The following is a 10,980-nucleotide window of genomic DNA, read 5'->3' as shown; positions in this document are numbered from 1 at the left end:
GAAATCAGAATGCTGTATCCAGGCAGACTGAATTCAGTGCTGTAGGATTCAGAATTTGCGTGTAAACCCAGTGCTCTCAGGAGGATTAGGACATGCCAAATGGCTACGTAAAATTGGGGCTTTTAAGCAGCAGTAATTACTCCATCTCATGATGACTCTGGGGACGCAAGGCACAGCCAGGGGTTTAGGGCTTCTGCGACAGTGACAATCTAGGATTTTGCATCTGTGTTTAATGCTGAATGAGCTGGAGCACTAGAATTTAATCTAGCCATACTGTTCGACCTACTGATTGCATTTATGGCTGGTTCACTACTCCCCCTTTTAAGAGTGCTAAGAGACTTGCAGCTCTGAGAAATAAACATCCTTGGAACCCAAATCACTTGCAATTTCTGTTCAGTGATTATTGCTCCTGATGGGTCTGTTCTGTATATCTAGTCCCCCTGTAAATCGGAGAGTTACATGTGCGCACACATCAGAACAGTCTTGTTACAGGGCCTGTAAGACAAGGTGCAGCACTGCAATTTCTGTTTTAATGTAGCGCTGTTTCTATTGTTCTACCCTTTGAACAAAATTAAAATGTACAAGAAAACTGCCAGCCACTAAATGCTTGGTTCTTCTCTTACAAGTTATTTTGTTTTTCCCATTTCAACGGCCTTGTCCAGTTGTCAAAGTTCTTGTGGGCCAGCGCATCTATAAATGCATCTATTCAGGGCCTGCAGTGCACTTGTATTGCCCTAGGGTCCTTCATTGTAGAGCTATCCTGTGCAGCGATCTGCGACACCAAATGATTAAAATCGGGGAGGGGTAATCAACAACAATGATCGCAGCAGAGAACTGGCTTTATCAGATTTATCCACACAAGGAAAGGCGGGAAGGTGGGTGGGGAAATCTACAGTGGGTCAATGCAACAGTCTTTCAGCCTGCGAGACATGAATCCCAATGTGATTTTTGCAACATGTGAAACAAATTGGGTTATTTTGCCCCTGCTGCTAAATGGCCATCTAGCCACATGTTAACAGAGTATCTGGTGGAGACGTCTCAATCTGGAATAGTAGTTGTTCTATTGGCAGAGCTCTGTAGTTCCCACACAATACCTGATGGAACCAGTGTGGCCATTCTGTCTGTCCCTTTCCTGAACAGATAATCTAATTCAGCCACTGCAATGTGCTGCTCATAGAATCTTGCAAGGCACACAGAGTTTTCCTATACTTCTGGAGATAGCGCTCAATCTCTCTGCAGAGTTACCATTAGCCTTCAGGGATCATCCTTGACCCTTCCACGTGATGCTTCCTTCTGCCCTCAGAGACTGTCCCCTGAGTCTTTCTAAGGAAATCTGGCCCCAAGCCTCCACCCCTGAGTCTCCAAGATGAACAATAACACTTAGCTCTTAGGATTTCCATCTGTAGAACTCAAAATGCTTTATAAAAGAAGGTATTGCTATCCGCATTGTACAGATGGGAAAAACAGAGGTACAGAGAAGTGAAGGGACTTGCCCAAGGTCAAATAACGGGTCAGTGGCAGAGCCAAGAATAGAGCCCAGGTCTCTTGACTGCTAGACTCGTGCCCTAGCCACAGGACAATGCTGAGTCACATAGATATATAGAGTGATACATTGAAATAGGCTCAAGGCTCTGAATGAAGACACAGGCCAATTCTGATACTCCTATCTAGCACTTGAGTGGCAGCTGCCCTATCAGGTGAGGTTTCTAGTTTGACTTGAAAACCTTACCCGTAAGCCAAGTTTAGAACAACAGGAAGCTCCCGTATGAGTCCTGTTTCACACACTCACCCTCCCTCCCCCGCTGTCTCTTTCTGTTCCTTCGCTGCAGCAACCCTCTGATGTTCAGATCACAAGCAGATTCTCGGGGGTTAAATGCGCCATTAGTCACTGGGGAAAAAAAAGACCCTTTAAAAACAGATGGTGGGTGATAGAAAAACTGTTCTGAGTGTAAATATCTATACCAGCCCGGCTGCTTCATCAGATCTTAGCATCAAAAGCTGTTTGTCAATTTAGCAACAAACAGCAGTATTGATTTTATTCCAAACTACAGACCTCACGAGAGATGGAGAGGTGGTGCTTTCATATAGAAAATCCTAGGCTGCAGATCAGGCCTGGGGGGAATAACAAGACAGGACAAGCCGGCGAGCAAAGTAACTGCAGCACCAGAATCAGCTAGTATGTAAATAGCAGACAACAGGTTGGAGGTTATCAGGAAGGATGTGTGGGCTAGTTCAACCTACGCAGTTCATCACGGGGCAGGGCCCCAGACTAAAGGGCTAAAAGAGTTAGTTTCCCCTTTTCTGCACCAGAACCTGTCAGCTTTGGTCGGGGGTGTCCTGCGTCACATGAAGTTGCTATTTCAATCTGCACAGGGGTAAGCAGCTTCAGGAGAAGGTGGAGAGAAGGGAAAATGCAGAACAAGAAGGGAAGAATTCAGACCGCACTCTAGGACAAGGATGGCGTCTGTCTTGTACCCTCTCTCATTAGCTTCTCTTGTCATTAACTGCAGGGCTGACAAGTAGACTCTGGAAGCATTTCTTGATGGGAAGGGGCAGGTACCTCTGATCCCCGGGAGAACGTCCCTTCCTCTCTGAGCTAAAGTCACCATAAATATTCCTCTTATAAGTACCTCACTAAGCATGCTGCTCCCTGCGCTCTCAGGAGAGAAGTGCTCTACAAGCCTGTTCATTTTGCCAACAAAGGGGTCTAGAGAAACAAAAAGGAATCGCCAGCACCGCCCGCAGCAATTTCATTTATTATGGCTCTAGCAAAACAGTGAGGAAATGCCCATGGAAGCACACTTAAGTCCCACCAGAGCCCATTTAGAGCCAGAACTCACAGGGCTCCCGTCCTGGTGCGGCATTCAGAAAGGGCCAACACATGCAGGGAGCCAGTTCCTGGCGTGACACTCAAAGACAGCCAGAATGTACAAGGACTAAGTCCCAGCACAGTGCGCAGAGAAGGCCAGAACATACAAGGAACTGGGCCCCAGCATTGTGCTGGGAGAAGACCAGAATGTACGGGAAGGAAGAAAATGAAGCCAGGTTGTAAAAAGTGAAGAAAAATCCACAATTAAGCAAAATAAGGTGAAAGAGAGAGGAGAAAAGAGCGCAGTTCATTCCTGATGTACGTGGACATAACTCCATTGATTTGCACTTCATTCAAACTGGTCTTAAATATGGTCCAGAAGAAATTAAGCTGAGTCCCTTCTCTGACCTATCTTGAGTTCTTCACACCCATGTAAATTTATGATTAAATACAGTAGTTAGGGCCAGATTCTGATTCCTGTACTCAGGTCCCTCTATGGGGCTGCTAGTGGGGCACAGTTCTATTTAGGGGGATCAGAACGTGCCTCTAAATATTCAGGTATAACACACAACTGAAAACCAAGTGGCTCCCGCCAGCGTCGCTCCCGGTGAGCTCTGCCCTGGGATGCGCCTGCCCTCCTGTGCTAATGGTCTTTTTCTCTCTAGAAGCCTGGAATAAATGGGCCTTTTTTCAAAGACAGCCTCATGCTGGTTAGTCTGAACTCTGCCTGTGTAGCGCTGCTGCTTCACTACACCCTGGTGCTGAGCTGCTCCCCTCATTATCAGATTGCTGTTCATTAATCAAAGCACTAACAGTGAGATAGAGAAGCCTGGAATACAGCGTGGACGGTGCTTCATTTGTACTGATTGATTTTCCCGTCATAGTTTATTATTATTATTTACTGTGTGTGCTTCAAAACAGATTGAACTGCAATGTGTGGTGGGTACCTATTTTAACTCCTCTTTTTAGCACCTGCTATTCCTACTATGGCAGTAAGAACAGCTAGTTCTCCAATGGCCAGGGCTCAACATCTTCTCTACTAAGGGACAGAAAGAGTGGAGTTGTTATAGAAATGGAGTTCTTCTGAGACATGGAGAAGTCCTGGTTTCCAGAGCTGCTGAGCATCTACAAGTCCTGCTGAAATCAGTGAGCTCCATGGGTGCTCTGAAAACCAGAGCCCAAGATGTTATGTCTTACAGGTCCGCTATATTGGCCAGGGTTGCAGCAGGTGGAGGGATAAACTGAGGAGATTTGTAGGACTTGCATGGTTACATTTAGCTCAGGGCAAGGATGGTTTGGCAGCTTCATGGTGAGGTTTTTGTCTTGCAGTGGAAAGAATGAAGACTGTGCTGGTGATGAAATACACTCGGTCTTCTTTCTCCCTGGATCTCCATTAATCTCCCAAATCACCATTCATGGCAATTTGACTTTGATATTCAAACCAGACTGGAGCAAATTTTGCAGATTTCCTCCCTGTTGTCTAGACTATCAGAGCAGGGCAGATCTAAAAGATTGGAGCTGGTGGTGGTGTGAAGTGGTCAGGGAAAGGTTCTCATTGAAGTTGACATTTGCATCAATAAAGGGAGGATGGAGGCTGCAACAGGCTTTACAAATAGACATCTCAGCCCCTCAATAGACATCTCAGCCCCATAAATAAAGTAGTGGCGAACCTAGCATCCCCAGATACTAGGGGTGAAATCCAGGCCATACTGAAGTCAATGGCAAAACTCCCATTGGTTTTACTGGGGACCAGGATTTCACACTAGGGATTTTCAACCATCTGAGCCTCTGGTTGCACTTATTCTGCAATTGCCTTATTCAAGGAATACAACAGGAAGCCCAAGGTTGGTTGCAGTCATGGGTGTGAAAGGCAGTTGTGGAGGGAGGTGATGAAAATAGATATGAGAGAGAGAGAGAGTTGTTTTTCTACTTGTATTTTATAATTAGCCCAGGTCAGGAGTGAGGGGGCAGCTGCCAGGTCACAAAGGCCCTTAGCACCGTTTCATTAATAAAGTTCATAACAGAAACCACAACTATTCAGCTGTTTTGAAAGTTTCCATGGGCGGTTCTTCACTGTTACTGGAAATGTGAGTCTCCTTCACACAGGAATTTCTTTCTTATCACGTGCTTTATCTTGTTCAGATGCTGTTTTTTACTGATTGGGGAGGGGGAAGGAGTGTGTCACCACTACCTTCTGATAAGTATCAGGGGGTAGCCGTGTTAGTCTGTATCTACAAAAACAACAAGGAGCCTGTGGCACCTTAAAGACTAACAGATTTATTTGGGCATAAGCTTTCGCGGGTAAAAACCTCACTTCGTCGGATGAAGAAGTGAGGTTTTTACCCGCGAAAGCTTATGCCCAAATAAATCTGTTAGTCTTTAAGGTGCCACCAGACTCCTTGTTGTTTTTACATTCTGATCGAGTGTGGCAGAATTGATCAGAGATAACCATTCTTCCTCTACTTGCTTAGCTAGCAGATAGGTCCTTTAGCTCCACTGGCAGAAGCCTTTGTTTTTTGAAGCTGGAGATGGTGAGTTGGACTGCCTTAGCTACCTCTCAATACCACATGCATATAGTGGTCTGCTGTCCCATAGCATCTGAGTGGGATGACGGAGTTTTTATGATGGTCCCTTCACCTCTTGTGGCTGAGCTCCTTGGGCTACAGCAAATAATTGTTTTCTCACCCGTTTTCTGGAGCAGTAGGAGGGGTAGTTGAGTGATGGCACAATGGACCACCAGGCCACAGTCAGTGGAAACACAGATGATCCCATCGATCAAGCCAATATTTGGTCACACGTGAAGTCGCACTCCCTGGGTTAGGAAACAAGCGTTTGAGGAGTTGATATCGTAAATGTGTTTTTACAAGCACAGCCTTGTGAGTGATGGGAGGAGGTGAGGTACATAGACATTAGTGACGGATTTAACCAGGACCAAGTACAGAAGTCTGGATAAGATTCAGCTGAGCAGTATTGGTCAAAGCATTGCATATCTTTGTAAATCTGGCACTGGTTCATTCATACTTTATTATTATTGTTATTAGGGCCCAGGATGTACTGCAGTTGGCTTGAATCAGGATCAGCTGCAAAGGTTTTCAAGATTTTTTTCTCTCCTTTCTTTCTTTGGTGCATTTATGCCAACAAAAGATGTTACTGATTTTTTAAAAGAATTCTATCTTCCTCTAGTGGTGAAAGGGGTTAACTTCAGTTTCCAGAAGCAATGGGCATGCAGATGTGTGCGCACAGGAGTGCATATGTATGTGAATTAATGGCGTGACAAATCTAAGGGGTCAAAGCCCCAGTGTTAGTGTTTACTTTTATAATGTTCTGTCTCATAGAAACCCCCCTTATCTTTGATATCCAGCTGTTGTATATTAAATCTCATTTTAATGCCCCCATTGCAATAACATCCTTTTAAAATGCCCTGAATGACAGTGAATTCCCATTTTAGTCGTAGGACGTGATTTTTCTCCCTCCTAACTCCAGCGATGTAGGATAAAATACTGGGTCATGCCAAGAGGTGATGGGGTAATAGAACACTCCATATGTTTTACAGAAAAAAATCTCTTTGGGTTAAGCTGTTTTCAGTTCAGATGAGACATGCTCAAGCCCTGATCACCTTGTAACACAGCCATACGATACAAGTGCACTGGAGTGAGGCAATACTGATTTACTTTCTGTAAAAATGTACGTAACGCCAAGAAGCTTTTCACCGCCTCTTCTGAACTCTGTCTGATTCCTGTGCCCCCTGCTGCAAGCCCCCAGCCTCATCCCCTCTGCTATGTGTCCCATATCACTCTAATCATCCCTGAGCTGCAGGCGTCCGGCTGTGAGCCCCAAGTCTGACAGCCTCTGCTGTAAACACCACTGTAACTTCCTCTTAATTATCCATCATGTGTTCCTGGCTATAAACCAGGGGTTCTCAAACTGGGGGTCGGGACCCCTCAGGGGGTCACAAAGTTATCACATGGGGGTCACGAGCTGTCAGCCTCCACCCCAAACCCCACCTTGCCTCCAGCATTTATAATGGTGTTAAATATATTAAAAAGTGTTTTTAATTTATAAGATGGGGGTCGCACTCAGAGGCTTACTAAGTGAAAGGGGTCCCCAGTACAAAAGTTTGAGAACCACTGCTATAAATGAATGCTTTACTGCTCCCTAGATCTTCTCAGCTCCATGTCTCTGGTATGAACTCCACATCTCCCTGTCCCTGATCACCACGGGCTTGACTGTGAGCTCAACTGTATTCCCTAGTGTGGTATTACAAAGAATATTGGACCAATGGGGGGGATGTGCCAAGATTGGGAATGCCACAAAACCGTACCTCACCCTGTTTCGACTGATAGTTAGCATTGTCTGCTATTTTTTTTTTTTTTTTTTTTTTTGCTGCCAGTAAATATCCATTTAATGCCAAAACTGGATACTCATAAAACAAGCTGAACATGATTATTGGATGAGAATGTCAATACTATCTATTCATGACATCCTGGTGATTGGATTCCGGAATGATGGACTATGATGGTTTTGAGCCCCTCTCCGCCTTCTGAGCACCATCGTATTTCTCCAGACATTTTCATAGTGATAGAGGCAGTGTTTAGTTGCAGCCCCTATACACGATATCTACCTCACGTGTCCCCAAAGGGTCTTATGTCCCTTTTGCAACAGCCCAGAAAATCTCAGTGTGGCAGATTACACTGAGCCCTGGTCTACACAGGGGGGGGAATCGATCTAAGTTACGCAACTTCAGCTACGTGAATAACGTAGTTGAAGTCGACGTACTTAGACCTACTCACCGAGGTGTCTTCACTGCGGTGAGTCGACTGCTGCCACTCCCCCGTCGACTCCGCCTGCGCTTCTCACAGAGGTGGAGTACAGGAGTCGACGGGAGAGCGCTCAGGGGTCGATTGATCATGTCTAAACTAGACGCGATCAATCGACCCCCGCTGGATCGATCGCTGCCCGCTTATCCGGTGCGTAGTATAGACATACCCTGAAAATATTATCAATGGGCTGTGTTGAGTCAAAGGGAAATACCTCCATCTTGTGACTTGTGTCATCTGCCTTGTCTCTGTCATCAGACCCTTACATGGAATGATTTCATTGGATCCTCACTGCATTGCAGCCATTTGCTAAAACATTCCAGATTTATCAAAGACGCTGTCATCTTGCTCCCTCCTGTCGGAGGCACTTTGGTTTGGGTTATTTTGGGTTCCTTGTTCTATCCTGTCCTGCCACCCACACCCAACTCCCCTCTGTGTCACCTGTTCCTCTTCCAGCCTAGGTTATAAATAATATTTCAGTTTCATTCAAGTCATTCCCTGACTAGCCCACTTATAGTGCTGCACAGGGAGATCTCAGCTGCCTTCCAGAGTTGTAATTCAATTGGACTCACCAGCTCTTGTTCTCAAACTGCTTCAGCTGCACTTTCCTCACAAAATTATGGCAGTAGCAACATAGGTGCCTGAACTAGAGGTGCGGGGGTGGGGAGGTGCTATCACACCCCCAGGCTTGAAGTTGTTTCCATCCTATACAGGGTTTACAGGTAGGTTCAGTGAGTCTCAGCACCGCCACTATACAAATTGTTCCAGCACCCCTGAGCAGCAACGTCCAGAGACTGAGTTAAAGCTGGAAGTTTGAGCAGAGACTGCATTATTCTGCATCTAATCCCTCCATTCTGACAACAGCGGGGATGGGGTGTGTGTGGGGTGTTTAACAGGAACAGTCCATTGTTCTGCTTCACAGTCAGAGGCTGAAATGCCTTTGGAATCAAGGCGCAGTGACTTGGAACATAAATAAGAGCTCTGAGTTAGTTGCTGCAAGGCAGCCCTCTCTTCCCTCTTGCACCATTCCACCCACAGCTGTGCTCTTGCTCTTCTGCCGCCCAGCTGTGCTCCTGTAATAATGGATGGGGAGGAAAATTTAGACCTGTTCTCTCATGCTCATGTGCCACTGGGTGGTGACACAGTACTACACAGAGACACAGCAGTGACCAGTTAACCTGCACACATGCTGTCTGGGGCCTAGTACTCACAATCTTCTGCTCCCAAAACACAGGCTTTTATCACTTGAGGTAAAACAGTGGTTCTCAACCAGGAATACATGTACCCCTGGGGGTACACACAGGTCTTCCAGGGGGTACATCAGCTCATCTAGATATTGCCTAGTTTTACAACAGGCTACAGAAAAAGCATTAGCAAAGTCAATATAAACTAAAATTTCATAGAGACAATGACTTGTTTAGACTGCTCTATATACTATAATATATACTCTAATCACACTGACATGTAAGTACAATATTTATATTCCAACTGATTTATTTTATAATAATATGGTAAAAATGAGAAAGTCAGCAATTCTTCAGTAATAGTGTGGCTGTGACATTTTTGTATTTTTATGGCTGATTTTGTAATCAAGTAGTTTTTAAGTGAGGTGAAACTTGGGGTACACAAGACAAATCAGACTCTTGAAAGGGGTACAGTAGTCTGGAAAGGTTGAGAGCTACTGAGGTAACAGATAACCACCATCAATAAGCTGTCACTAGCATTAGGATCTATAGTCTCATTGTAGGCTAAACACTAGAGGGTGGTATAACCATAGACACTTGGCTAGTCAGGTCAGATTTCATCCAGAAGAATATTTACCCATGCAGTGTGCTCTGTACCACGGGGCAGATATATATAAACCCAGGGCCAGATGTTCAGCTGGCATCAGTCAGCATAACTCCAGTGACAGCTCATTAATTAGTTTTCATTCTTGAGTGACTCCGGGGAGGTGCCACCATACTCCAACCTGCGGCTGCCCCTCTAACACTGCCACTAAGTGGTGCACACTGAGTTATCAATTCTATTAGTTTGTCTGTTTGTTTTGGTAGCAAAACCAGCCACATTCTGCTCTGTGGGTAAAACCCAGAGGTCAGCTTCTGCGCAATCTAGCCATTGAAGTCAGAGCCTTGCGCTCAGCACCTGCCAGGATTTAACTGAGCGAGTTTATCCCCAAGTTTAAATTGAATCTTTATTTGCAGCTTTTTATTTTTAAAATCTTGTTAGTTTGCAACAGAACCCGAGTTGTCTGTACAACCCAGCCAGTTTCCACCAGATTTGCTGCTGGTGAGAGCGAGAGCTGGACAGGACATAAAAAGCTTAGGCTTCTATGTGGCAATGCAGAGCAATACCAATTCACTACTGGGCTTCTGTTCCTAACTCAGCTGGCTAGATCACAGCACCTGGTTTGTGAATCCACAGGGGCTGCAGACCTCTGCTGTAGAGTAGCTTGAGGCTGCTTGCCAGATTCCCAGTCTGTGGTCCCCAGGTGCTCTTCAAACTGCTTTCTGTTTATTCCAGTTTACTTTCTCACTCATTTATTTTCAAATTGAAATATGTTTTTCTGTTATTAACTAACTCCCTGCCACCCTGCTTGCAGTAAAGCTTGATTTATTTATCCCTTTCTGCATTAAGGGGACGGGATACTTAATCTCCTGTGTGTGGACTCAAACATATCATCTCAGTGAAATGCTGATCGGTCCTCCTCTGGTTAGCTTTCTGCCAGCTCTCCTCTGCCTTCCTGCTGGCCAGGTTCTGCAGCATTCACTACCATTTCTTTAAATTACACAGTCCCTCCTCATCAGAGACCAGTAAATCCTAAATTAGCTTGTAGTCTCTTGTCTGTGTGCATGCGATTGTCTGTGACCTTCTAACTGTTCACCATCTAAGCAACATTATGCTAGGTCAGTACTTGGAGGAATATCTAATCATTGCACTTTTGTTCTGGAAATATACTTTTCTGCTAATAAGTGTCTCCTTCCACAGAAACCTCTGCAGAAGACTAGAGGAGGCTGGTAATCACCTCATCCAGGGGACAATAAATAAACATTTCATGGGAACAAATAGACTCTCAAGCACTGTGGGCTAGCATTTTAAATCCATATTAGATGCACATCTATAAAGTGAAAAAATGAGGGTTATCCCTATGCATGGACACATGCATACTGTCTGGCAGTGGCACGTTCTTTCAAGTGGCAAACACTTACTGTAAGTACCGCTGTTTTATACCCTTAAAATATTGTGTAGACGTGGAAAGAGAAGGTTGTCCAGCTGCAATTTTCAGTGCAAAATTAAGTGGGCAGATTTCACACCATAAACTAGAGGAGGGGAGCCAGGAGTTCCTTGTAAAAGAGC

Source organism: Malaclemys terrapin, chromosome 10 (assembly GCF_027887155.1).
Source record: "Malaclemys terrapin pileata isolate rMalTer1 chromosome 10, rMalTer1.hap1, whole genome shotgun sequence".
Lineage (NCBI taxonomy): Eukaryota > Metazoa > Chordata > Testudines > Emydidae > Malaclemys > Malaclemys terrapin.
The sequence above is the reverse complement of the archived record's forward strand: the minus strand, read 5'-3'. Positions refer to the sequence as shown.